Here is a 13,295-nt window from a genome sequence, read left to right as displayed (position 1 = left end):
TGGGTCACCAGTTGTGGTTTGAATGAGAAGTGTGTCCCACATGCTCAAGTGTTGAATGAACACCTGGTCCCAGTTGGTGGTGCTGCTCTGGAAAGTCAAAGAACCTTAGGGAGCTGGGGGCTGGGCTTTAAGGTTTTATTTATTTATCTTGGTTCCACTTCTTGTTTACTTGCTGCCTTCTGTGTGCTGATAAATGTGATCGATTGGTCTCATATTGCTGTTGCCATGCCTTCCCCTCATGACAGACTGCACCCCCTTGGGAACTGTGAGACAAAACAGACCCTATCTTCCTAAAGTTGCCTTTGTCAGGGTGTCCTGTCACAGCAACAGAAAAGTAACTGATACTTAGGCTTGTGCCCCAAGTGTCTATCAACTGAGCCATTGCATGGGGGGAGACAGTGAACTTTTTATTCAAAGTGTGAAATCCCCAGCCAACTGCAATCCTAGCGCTGATACACTTTTGAATTTTCACAGATCTGATTTAGTGTTTGAACTTGGGAAACATTTCATCACTTGTACTTGCTTTCTCTACCAGTTCCACATGAACAAATGCTTAGTGACCAATTCTGGAGATCAAAATTCAAATAGAACATAGAAGATGCTCACAGAGTAACTTCTTCATAAGAGAGTTTGATGTGTTGGGGATCTAGATGATTTGTATTTTAGAAAAATAATGGTTTGGGGTGGTAATGTGAAGGTAGTTAGTAAAGCTGATAGCAATAATCAGACCACTTGCTTGGTATTTACAAGAGTCCAGTGCCATTGAGACACAGTATTTGTCAAGATTTAGGAATTCCAGATCTCTGTCTTCATCAGGACATTCTGAACTCAGAAAAACAATTCCAAATATTTAATAACTTGATTTTAAAATGTTGCTTTAATAACATGATAAGGCAGACAAGTTCTAGTTGGTTAGGCCAGATGAGCCAACCATCTCATAGCAACACCATTTGACAAATTTTTAAAAGTTCTAGCTATTTTTAAAACATTAAAGAACAGAATGATTCTTGGCAATGAGAGGCATACTCAATTAGACCAGAGAAAAAAATAAAAGCTACTGGAAGCTTCCCAACAATGAATTGATTGCCATTATTAAATGGCATCACCCCCCTCCCAAAGAATTCAATACTCCAAAGTGTGGATGCTCTAAATTTGTATGTGTATGTATGGGGAGGGATGGTTTTAGAGCTGGAAGAAATCACAGATACCTAAATTTTAATTTAGTATATATGGAAATGAGGCTTACAAAGGAAAGCAACCATCCACTTTATAGTAAAAACATTTAACTTGGAAAATTTGTTAACGGAAATTCAATTTCTCCAAATTAATAAATGTTTCTATACTAACAATAAATTAACTAAAGTAAACTTATACACATGATAGGCAATTAAGAAATCTAACTTTTACATTATAAAAAATAAGTCAGAGAAATGTTAAAGACTTAAATGCAAAAAGCAACTCCAGAAGAAATTTAAAAGACAATAATGTTAAATGTCTATCTGGCCTTGGGAGTGGAAAGGCTTTCCTATCTTAAAGGCACATTTTAAAATGAAGAGGACTAGGAGAAATAGTTACTGCTCATAAAAATAAATAAATAAGTAGGAGACAAGCTGGGGAAAACTATATGTACCAATAACATCTTGTAGCCTTGATGTATAAAGTATTTATTCAAGTCAATGAATGGAAAATGGACCAAGAAGGCAAATGCATTAATTAAGAAGAAAGAGAAACAGAATAGTGTAAGTTACAAACTTACATTATAAAAGTTACTACTTTTCTAAAAATCATGTAAAGTCCAACAAATTAGTATTTCTCTCTCTTCCCTAAACACAGAGCATCTTGTCAAAGATCTTAGAGAATCCCTAGAGAGGGCAAGGGTGAGCGTGAGAATGTTCTGGATCAAGTGCTTCACGTACTGCTTGCTGATCAAGTAAAACCTAGTACAAGCTTTAATGGGAAGTAGCTGGATTGACACAGGTTGTGCCTGTAAGTAGTCACGGTGCTAGGGATGAACTCTTACAGTATAGGCAGAGACATTTTTAGGCCTGTCATAATTGGAAAACATATTTGCTCCCGGTGCACAGGTAGCTTAGTGTGTCATGGAGTCATGAAGAAACTTCCCCATTAGCATACTGGAAGTAGACGGGAAGTAAGAGGAGCTGTCAATCATTTCGAAGTTCTCTACAGAATCCATATGTTATCTTTCCAATTGGTAGTTTCAATCATGAAGATATGTGCCTTAAGTTCTGGTACACTGCCCAATACCTAATTCTGGACCAAGAAACATCCCTATAGAAGCATCTCCTCCAGATGGAATTTGTTTTCAGAACAGATTGAGGCATTGACTAATTGAGGTCCTGGTCTATATTAAAATGCATAGAAGGGTATTTAGAAGTATTTTATAGCTAGAGCATTGAGTCAAGAATGGTGATAGGCAGCAACGACATAACCTCCTTTACCTTAAGACTTGTATCATTTATGATTAATATTGTAATAGGGTGAGACCAAGGAAGTGAAAGGCATGGTGCATGAGCTTGCTTACAGGCACATGAGCAAGGGCAGTTTTGGAAACAAACGTCTTATCACAGCTTTTCCCCTCTGGGAGTCTGTCCAGCTATCTCTACTGGATTCACTGCCCTTCTCTTCTCCCCCTGCTTTGTTTTCTCATCCTTCCCTCATGGAGCGTTGGCGTCTTCTGGCTCACATCACATACTGCTTGTTTCTACCTTGGTTGCTTCATCCTCAGTCACAGGTGTTTGCTCACTGTTTCTATCAATGAATAGAGGTGATAATAAACGAATATTACCAGGTCTCAAAAACAAAAAATACTTACCTCTGTGCATGAAGAAAGAAGGTTAAATCAACATTAAAAATTATTCAGGGCTTCAATGATGTGAATTTTATGTGTGGTAGGTAGCTAAATGACTGCCACATGTAGGGGGGCTCTGTCTGAAGACAGCTCAGTAACAAAAGGGCCCCAATTCCAAGTGTCTGTGGCTCTTGCCTTCAACTAAGGCAAACCCAGCAGATGTCTGCCTATATCCAAGCCTTTGTCCTTGCATGGGGTCTCCAGGTTGATGCATGTATCTTGTGGTTCTGCATTCAGAAAAAGAAGGCATGGCTTCTGGTTCCTCTATTCTGCACCAGGACAATCTCAAAGCCTAACCAGGTATTCTCTCTGCATCTATCCATAGAGATCTGAGTTAGCCATGTGTGGAATGTAAGGTGTAAGTCAGAGTTAAGACACATAAATGGCAAGTGACAGAGGGCGGGACACAGCACAGCAACGACAGATGGGGAATGCACTTTGTAAAAATCTAATAAGGATTTTTCCAGGGTGTGGTTGACTTTTCTCAGGTCTGGGCAAATTTCCTTCATGTGCCAAGATTATGAGTAACATTGATGGCCAGGAACTTTATTAGTGACTTGGACGGAAATGGGATCTACTTAAAACTGAAATAAAGGTCAGGTGTACTTGCCAAGTTACAGTGAAAATGCCATTTAATAGTTCAGGGAGTCATCAAATGTTTTAGTGCACCTGGCATTCAAGTACATTCTTCAAAGGCAAATAAAAGGTATCATCGAGGTGTGTGTGTGTGTGTGTGTGTGTGTGTGTGTCTGTCTGTCTGTCTGTCTGTCTGTAGGTATGTATGTATGTCCTCTATCTGTCTGTCTCTCCTCACCCCACCCCCATCCCACAGAGTTGCTAGGGATTGAATCCAGTGTCTTTCACATGCTAAACAAGCCCTCTCCCACTGAGCTCCACTGCAGTCCTAGGTTACCTCCTTTCTTTTGTTTCAGTGTTTTATATTCTACCCCATTCAGGCTCAAAGCCTTCCTTTGCCACCTCCAGGGTTTTAACTTGCGGGAGGAGTGTACTGTTGAAAGCTTGGCCACATGTGTTCCTGTCTCTGCCTTTTTATTGCATCTTTTAAAATTCCAGTCACACCTATTATTAGAGGGGACAGCATAATCTTCATAGCTTCAATTACCCTATTTCCCACCCTGTTTTATAGATATATCTGAGTGTTGTTTTAATACTGAGATAATTTTTGGATATGTGCTTCCCGATGAGTATTTAATGAGAAGTACTGAATGACCCCATTTATATTTTGCTGACAAAATTATTGGTTTCTGCTTTCATGGGATGCTAATTTTCTGATGGGGCAACTGCTAATAAAGAAGGGAAATTTGCTTTACAGAAGCAGTTTATTTGGAGCTAAGGACCATTTCAATCATGCTAGTCTTGACCCAGGGCCCCACAATATACAAATACAAAAACACCTAGGGGGTAAACTTACATGCTCTACGAAGTCTACAGGAATCACTGTGCTTTTACTAGTGAATTTTTGCTTCTCTTTACAGAGACTAAAGATAACTATTTTACTAAGGACATATTACCAATGAAAATATTTTAATATTTTCTTGTGGTTAATGAGCATTCCAAGGAACTAATGAATCATTTTATTTACCACCTAACTTAAGGGGACTGCTTGTAAATTCTACTTAGCAGGTGCCAGTTTTTGAAGGGTACAGCTTTTCACTAACACGAAGCACATGGCATCTAAACTTCCTTCCAAAGCCTACACTTCTCAGAAGAAAGCTCCATTCCTTGAGTTCATGGTGGAAAATCAGTCTCCCAATTCGTAATGAGTCATAATGTGTGATACATACTATATAATATGTGTTACATAATAAATACATCATATGTGATACATACTATATAATATGTGATACATAATAAATACATCATATGTGATGCATAATACAGTGAGAATGAGTTCACTGAACAGAGAGAATTATAGCATTCAGCAACTATAAATTCAGTTTAGGATTTCTTGATGCATGTAACCATTCAAGAACTTTCTTCACAAGAGTATCATAGTAAATTCTGACTAAGGAAATTCATGCAAGGCTTCAAGAGTCATTTATACCACGGGCCACTCTCCCTCTTCTCTGGTGGCACAAGAGCCAAAAATTTTACCCTGGTAAATGCCACTCCCACTCTGCCTTTGGGGTCACAGGATACAAGCTTTTATGACTCATTTACTTTTCCTAAACCCCTTACAAATCCCTGCCCTGAGGGCACTTCCTGCTATGGTAACTGTCTTGTGATCATTCCTATGGTCTTCAACTGTTTCTTGGATCTTGAAGATCCCCTAATCCTTTATTATGATTCACCATGCCTTCATCATGCCCAGCCACTCCTGGAACATGCACAGAGAAGACATTTACACAGGACTGTTGAAATTCTTGGCTTTGTTCACTTCATTGTAAACTAATGTATAATAAAAGAGCATATACGCAGAATTTTGTTTCTCCACCTTTTGCTGGAAGGAAACATTGGGGATGAGACCCCAAAACCTATTCTAGCTAAACCTAAGCACCATAGCACTGACTTTTAAAGACTTGAATACTATCTTTTAGTTTTCAATAACAGTTGACAATTATTTAAGTCAAAGACAAGGCCAGGGGAAGAAGCTTGGTTGGAAAGTGCCTATCTAACATGCCCAATATCCTAGTTCCATCCCCAGCTCCTCAGAATTCTGTGTGTTATGGTACACACCTGGAATTCTAGCGCTGAGGAGGAGGTGGTAGAGGATCCAAAGCTCAAGGTTCAAAAATGTGTGAGTCCAGCCTAGGACACAGGATGCTCTCTCTCTTAAGACATAGGCAGAACTGAACCAAACAAAATGTGAAAGACAAAAGTTTTCATAGAATGGCAAATAGGAACATAGTCTCATTTTAAGACAAATATGGATATTTAGCATGGCTTATTAGAAAAATGGGTACTGTACACTTACCCACAGTCTGTAAGGTTCTGTTAGGATATTTTAATACTCCTCTATTTTTGTTACCTTTACCCAACATTCAGGGCTGCTAGATACCAGATGGGATTTTTTTTTCCTCCCCACCCACTTCCCACCATGGGAGGAAAAGGGTTTTGTTTTTTGTTTTTTATTTTTTTGCATTCCACATGAAAATCTTTTATAAATTCCCTTTCTTCTTCTTTTTCAACTTAAGTATTGGAGTCACTTTAGATGAGTAAGCTTTGTCTGAATACATATCAGACAGAGTAAGTTGCCCTTACATGAGTGTATGCCAGACAGTCACCAACAGAAGCTTCCTCATTGTAGCTACAGGTCGGCTCACAATTTGATTTTACAAAGCCATGTCTGAATACAAGTCAACTTCTTAAAGATTAGTGGTGATTCAGTGGTATACTTCAAGGAAAGTATAGTAAGTTGAAACAGTGGAACTGAAGCCCTTAGAGTTGAGTTTTCCCTCAGACCTTAAATGTACATACTGATTACTGCCTTATGTAAAACAAGAGTGAAGACCATGGGAGAGGAGTTAGAAAGCAAGCTTTATAAGGAGTGGGTATGACCCATCTGTCAACATTAAACCCATCCCCACCCTCAGAAGAAGAATCTCAAATGTTAAACCCAATGTTCTCTCTCATAAATCTTCACAAGACCTTAGTGTTCCCCCAAGCCTTGTGTTCTAAGATCAATATCAATGCTACTATAAACACTAGACTAAACTCGCATGGTCCTAGACCCTCAGGCCTTTGTCACCTGGTCCTTCTACCAAGCACAGGATTCTGGGGCCACTTGATTCCTCCTACAGTAGCCATGCTCTCTCAGATTATCACACTCATCTTTCCTCTCTCTTCGTGCCCAGCGCTCCTTATCTCTCTATTTTTCCATCCACTTACATTCTGCCTTCTCTTTGGGGAAGTTTGTGTACCTTTCTTGATGAGACTTGAAGTCTCTATTCACAGTGTTCACATACCTGCAGTCCCACCTCCCACATAGGTAACTGAACTTAGTCTTGGATTGCCTTGTAGAGCACCAGCAATACAAGGGAAATTACATCTGGACAGTTCCCTGGGAGCAAGGCATATCATCAGTTGGTGCCTCCACCTCTCTACTCTTCCATAGCTCTTCTTTTCCATTCTTCACTGATGCATGACTTTATAGAACCTCTATCTGCTCAGGCATTTTTCCATAACAATCTGTCTCCAAATATCCACTATACACCTAAAAAAACCAGTCTGCCAAGGAGTTATATTGTTACTTGTCCAGACAACAGCTGATAAAGTATTGACATAGTTATATTAGTTTAGATCACTCACACATGGAAGTAGAAAAGAAAAGCATTATAGTGTAGCCTAAGTTCTAGAAAGAGCTACCATGAGAGTGGGGGCAAGGGAGACAATAGCCAATCAAAATAATCTGGTTTCCAATATATCATTTTAATTATTTCCTAGCCATGATGGAGATAACGGGGCTATTTTAGTTTACAAGAAGCTAATAAACTTAGGGAACACTTGTACAGACGGAAACAAGATACTTTGACAACAAGAGTTTGAGAAATCAAGCTGAGCCTGGATGTACTTTCTCATCTGGGCTTTCAAAATAAATGTGAATATATTTAGAAAAAATAAATAACATAATAATAAAGTTCTCTCTCTTAAAAACATTGAAGCTAATTTAAAGGCGGGGGAGGGGAGGACAGGATTTGAAATGGGCTTCTTCTGAGAACCCAAAACAACAGTTAATGAGCAGATGGCTCCACCAGACAGCAGGAAGCAGTCCTGAGACACACTGGTAGTCTAGCTGCCATTTAGAGAGAGAAAAACAAAGTCTAGAATTCCAGGAGCACACAGAGTGAACCAAGCTTGTAAACCTTGTTCCCAAATGGGTGGAAGAACAAGACTGTGAACTGTGTTTGCTGGGCTATGGCTCTCGGAATTATTCAGACTCCATTAAACACTGTCTTGAAAGAGTCTGTGTTCTTTATGTTCAAAAATATGCTCAAAAACTTTTAGATTTAAAATCTAGATTAAAAACTTCTTGTGAGCAAAAATTATCATCCCCTACCATTTGTGTTCCTTTGAGGCCAGACTGATTTGATTCAAAATGGACCAAAAAAATTCACTCAAGGAAGCCCATTTTCTATGAAAAGATAGCTTTAGTACTAAACCAAACCCAAAGTCAGGGATTTGTTATCAAGAAAAGTAATGTAATTTCAATGTGGTGACTTCTGTTTTATAAATGGGCAGCTTAAGGTCCCAAGAATTAACTATTACATCTGAATTCTGGCTTTCAATATAAACAATAATGCTAGAAATTTCTATCCATATTTAAATAGTTTTGGGGTTAAATCATTTTAATGGAAAAATTTTAATGGGTTACTGATGGGATTTGAAATTATTCTCATCTAGATGTATAGTACAAATTTGAATATAAACTGTATAACAACAAAAAAATAACCCTTTCCTTTTTTGTATTTTATAGAAAGTAAAAACATTTCCACCCTACATGTAGCCCTACATTTTAAATAAAACAATGTCATAGGAACAAACTTTGGGTACGTAAACTATGGGTGACAGCAGTCAGATACTCTAAACTACTTCTCAGCAATCCTTAAACAAGGAGCCCCTTTGACGTCTGTAGAATTCCAGGATGAGGCTGCAGGAAACAGGGAAGAGGAAATTCCTGTCCAGAGGGAGTGATAGCCAGCTTTCCCTGGGGTAGGCAGCAGACCATGCCAAGATTCAGTTTCAGTATGAGCCAACTCCCCTTCCCACCCATATCTCATGAGTGAATTAGAGAAGGGGAAGGAAGTAGGGTGGGTCTTCAGACTTAACAAAGGAACTGAAGAAAACCGGGTGGGAAGAGGCAGGGTGGAGACAAAACCCCCCAGGAAAGTCCTGCTGAGCAATTGCTTACATACACACTCTACTAGTGGACATTGAGGAGTCAGTACAGGAGCTGCTGCTGGTTAGCTAATGCACAATGCAATGCACACAGAGCATAAGGTACATTTCAAGAGAAACACTACACCTATCTTCCAGAAAATCACACTTACATCTGTGTAGAAATGTCAGGATATCTGTTTTACTGATGCTAAAATGTGCAGAGTACCAAGTACCCCAGGCTTTCCTTGTCTTGTCTCCCCATCTCCCTAAGGAGTCTTCACACCACTGTATCCTCTTCCTCTAGGACTGCCCGCCTCATTCATTTCTTCTCCTCCTCCTCCTCCTCTCCCTCTTCCTCCTCCTCCTCTTCTTCCTCCTTCTTCTATGTCTCCATCTTCTCCTCCTCCTCCTTCTCCCCCTCTCTCTCCTCCTCCTCCTTCTATGTCTTCATCTTCTCCTCCTCCTCTTCCTCCTCCTCCTCCTTTTCCTTCCCCCCTCCTCCTCCTTCTTCTATGTCTCCATCTTTTTTTTCTTCTTCTTCTCCTCCTCCTCCTCCTCTTTCTTCTCCCCCTCCCTCTCCTCCTCCTCCTTTTTCTATGTCTCCATCTTCTCCTCCCTCTCTTCTTTTTCCTCCTCCTTCTTCAGGGAAACCATGACTCATGTCATCTTAGGTTCCTCTCTCCTGTGTGTCCTTACTCCAATGACAAGGGCTTTGGGGAGACATACACCAGAATTCATCCAGCCTAACTCTACCTCATCCCCATTAGCCTCAGCTTCCCAACTGGTCAGACTGGAATAGTCTTCAATTAGAATTGTTTAAATCCAATTCAAACTTACTTTTAAAAATGTAAAACAAGATCAAATTTTATCTCCGCTATAGGAAAGATTCCAGTATCCCCAGCTGTAAATCCCCCTCCTCACCCAAGTTTATATCTCTGTGGGTTCTCAATGCATCCATCCTGTGGAGTTCTCTTTTAACTTAATGTTTTTTCTTCACAACTAGATTAACTTCTTGAGGAACAGGAGCTAGCACAGTTATTCTAAATTCACCAATCAACCTAAGTAAAAGTTTAGTAAATGAATGAATAGGAAGAGAACATTCTAGAATGACAGTATTAGTCAGACTAACTCAGAAGACATAGGTCAAAAGAGCAAGTGCTAACATTAACAGGGACCTTTTCTGATAGCATTGCAGAAAATAGCAGCATTTGGGCAAATGACCAATTTATTTGGGCATAACCAGAGTTGCTCTCTGCTGGAGATTTTCAAGGGGATGGTTCTGGAAAAACAAAACCAAAAACAAAATAAAACATTATTTGGTATAGAGACCAAATAATGTAGTCTCTATACCATTAGCCAGCTAACAACTCAAAAACCAGGTATGATTTAAGACAATTTCAGCATAGCCCAGGAAAACAGAGCAAAGCCAATGCAATGGCTTATATGGTTTGGGGACAAAGCCCCAAAGGGGACAAGCATTCTTGTGATAAACAGAGCATCACACCCAAGCATGTTGGTACAGACCTATAATCCTAGCACACAGAGAAGTAGGATTGGAGGACCATAAATCTAAAGTCATGCAGAGCCCCACAGTGAGATCTGTCTCAAAAGACAAACAAACAGGAAAACAACACAACACACTTATTTCTAACTTTGTATTCAAGAAAAAACCAACACTTGAAAATTATTTAATATAAAGAAGAATATGCATTCTCTATTATGAATCATCAAGCTCTGTCACTTCATGCCTAAACCGTTCCTAACATAGACCGCCTTCTCAGTTCCCACAGGCTAACACCTCTTGTCCAACTGACTACAACAGCTTTGTAAGATTCTTGCCAACGTACTCCTCTGAACTGAAGCCAGAGAGGCCTGACAAAGCCCACGACTGCCCATGTTACTTGTCTTCTTTGATGGCTCTCTTTTGCCAAGAAGACAAGTCCAAACTCACTGGGGAGGCTTACTACGTCTTTCACAACTGCATTTTAGCTTTGCTTCCAGCCCACCTGTTCCATTCCCCATGAATCACCAATAGCTGGTTCCTCTACCTAAAAAGTCCTTCCTTGCCATGTCTTTCTCTCTGAACACCATTCATCCTACAAGGTCAAGTGCACAATTACGGTTTGCCCCTTTCCTCTACTGATACAACCACAGAATTAAGACCCACAAATTCTATGCCTACATAAGAGGTTCATTTCCTCAAAGAATTAATGATTGAATGTTAATTCCCCCATCAAAATGTTTACAAGACACTGTCATATCTGTCTTATTTTTGCCCTCTTGTTTTAGCCTCCACATACTAATTATCAACACCCAGAAATGAGTGCTGCCCAATTTTGCCTATAGCTAGTTGCCGGAACACAGTTATGCTGAATAATTCCTGAGAAACATGGTAACTGCACTTCTAAATTTCCCCTCCTGCAGCTCCCTGGCATAAGCACACAGTGAGACATTTTTATGATTTCATGAATTTATAATCATAGCATTTGTCAGTTCAAGAAAATACTAAAAGTGTCTACTCAGAAGGCTCTGATCCCTTTCAGTTTGTAATAGGCCACTAAGAGTAGCAAGGGCTTGTTTTGCTAACTATGCCATGCATAGCAGTTATCCTTCAAAGTTGCTTTCCTAGTAGGGCACATAGTTATGAGAGGGAAGTTCTGGAACTGGGGAACAGGGCAGAGTAAAAACAATAATCCAGTAGGCAGTTGGGATTCTAACTTAAATGCTGCCATTATTTATTTAGCTAGCTCTAGCCAGAAAAGGTAGATGAGATTTAAAATGACAAAGGAAAGGAAACGTGTGCACGGCTGCAGGGCTGGGTCATTACTGTGGAATAAGGAGAGCTAGCAGCAGACTTGGGCTGACATAGCCGAACCCCAGTTTCCTCTGGTGCTGTGTGCTTCAACTGAGCTTCCCTGAGCAGGAGCAGCAGCCTAGGATTGCAAACTAAAGCTCATGAACACTCAACTTCACAAAAGTACTATTACAACAGATTCTCAAGATATGAAAGGTTAAAATACGGGCAGAAGGCTTAGATTTTTAGACAATGACTGAAAAAACACACAGGCTTCTAATATACAGCCATTCCTTTAGGAAAAGGCCCATCAGCTTCAGCTCAGTTGCTGACTGGCTCAAGTGGGGTCACCTGCAGATGGAGAATTAAACTGGATGGGAAAGTCTGTGTGGGGAAAGCTGTAATTCCAATGTTTGTTTAAACATTTTCCCTCTTAGATGCAAACATTTCAGAGATGTGAATGCATCAGTCATATGACATTCATGCAAGAACTAAAAAAACATTACTGTTCTATTTTAGAGACTTCAAAAGGTTTAAAGGCAGCAGCAGCAACAACAATAACAACAAAATAATCATAAGTCAAACTGCAAATCTTCACACTTGAAATTTCTTGCTCTTTAAAAACCTTAGCAATGACAAGCACTAGCTTCAGATGCCTCCATTTTGGAGGGATCTCACTTTCACTAGCTGTAACTATAATATTCTGTCTTATTATAGTTACAAACGAAGGCAACATAGGTGTCCTGTGAACTGCATAGAGCTCTTTACAGCCTGAAGCCTATGGTTAGGTCCTGTAAGAGGAGACTCTACCATTTTCCTTTGAACAACTCTGCTCTATTTCAAGTTGACACCAGTTCAATGCATTTGATTTGCAATCACCTATAAGATACAGCATTCATTTAAAGGAAGAACACTCACAATTGCACTATGACATGTTTTTACACTGTCAAAAGACTCATGATGCCTCTTGCAATAAGAAAGCATATGAGGCTGGGGCAGTGGTGGCGCACTTGGGAGGCAGAGACAGACAGATGGATTTCTGAGTTTGAGAACAGCCTGGTCTACAGAGTGAATTCCAGAACAGCCAAGGCTATACAGAGAAACCCTGTCTCAAAAAAAAAAAAAAAAGGCATATGAAAGCCACTGGTCCCCTAACTAAAATGAATCCAAAGGAGTAGGGGCTTAAGAAGTTGAAGCTACATATTGAGATAGATAAATATCCCAAGGGTATGATTAGGAAAGGATTAGGCTGTGGCACAGGCAAACTTTTAAAAGCAAAGGATGCTTTTTAACACCTTAAACAAATATTTGAAATTCTCGGCAATACCCAACAAATGGCAGATGCTGCATCTTCCAACTATAAAGCCAATAGCTAGCCCCACAACATTTCAGTCTCAAGGCTCTGAAATGATCTTATCATTCCTTCAACTTGAGATACCAATCGTTACAGTGCTAGGCTCCCAAACTATTAAAAATATTCCATGTTAATAAGCTAAACAGCTAGCCATGTAGGTCCCAAGCCATAGCTTGATCAGGAAAACCCTGTCACTTGTATTGATGGACTTGGGGCTGAGTAAGCACGAAGCAGTTTCTTCTCCCCTGGCAGAGTTTGAAAATGTGAAAAAAAAAAGTTATAGCCAGAAAAAGACAGTGAACTGTTCTTTGTGAGCAGCCCTGAACAGCAAGAGTGAAGTCTTACAAATAACAATCAGAGGATCACAATATGTGGCAGAAGAAAGCCGCTACATTGTCTCCCCAGCCTGAGGGCAGCATTCTCAGCTCTAAGGCTCCAGC

The 13,295-nt window shown here is 39.9% G+C and overlaps 1 protein-coding gene across 2 annotated transcripts in view; it reads right to left on the bottom strand.

Annotated features, from left to right (window-relative positions):
* Window positions 1–13,295, bottom strand: part of Rapgef5 (Rap guanine nucleotide exchange factor 5) — a 241,593-nt gene that overhangs the window by 99,424 nt on the left and 128,874 nt on the right. The gene's annotated exons all lie outside the window — the stretch shown is intronic.

The sequence above is a fragment of the Mastomys coucha genome, unplaced genomic scaffold, assembly GCF_008632895.1.
Source record: "Mastomys coucha isolate ucsf_1 unplaced genomic scaffold, UCSF_Mcou_1 pScaffold6, whole genome shotgun sequence".
Classification (NCBI taxonomy): Eukaryota; Metazoa; Chordata; class Mammalia; order Rodentia; family Muridae; genus Mastomys; species Mastomys coucha.
The sequence above is the reverse complement of the archived record's forward strand: the minus strand, read 5'-3'. Positions and strand labels throughout refer to the sequence as shown.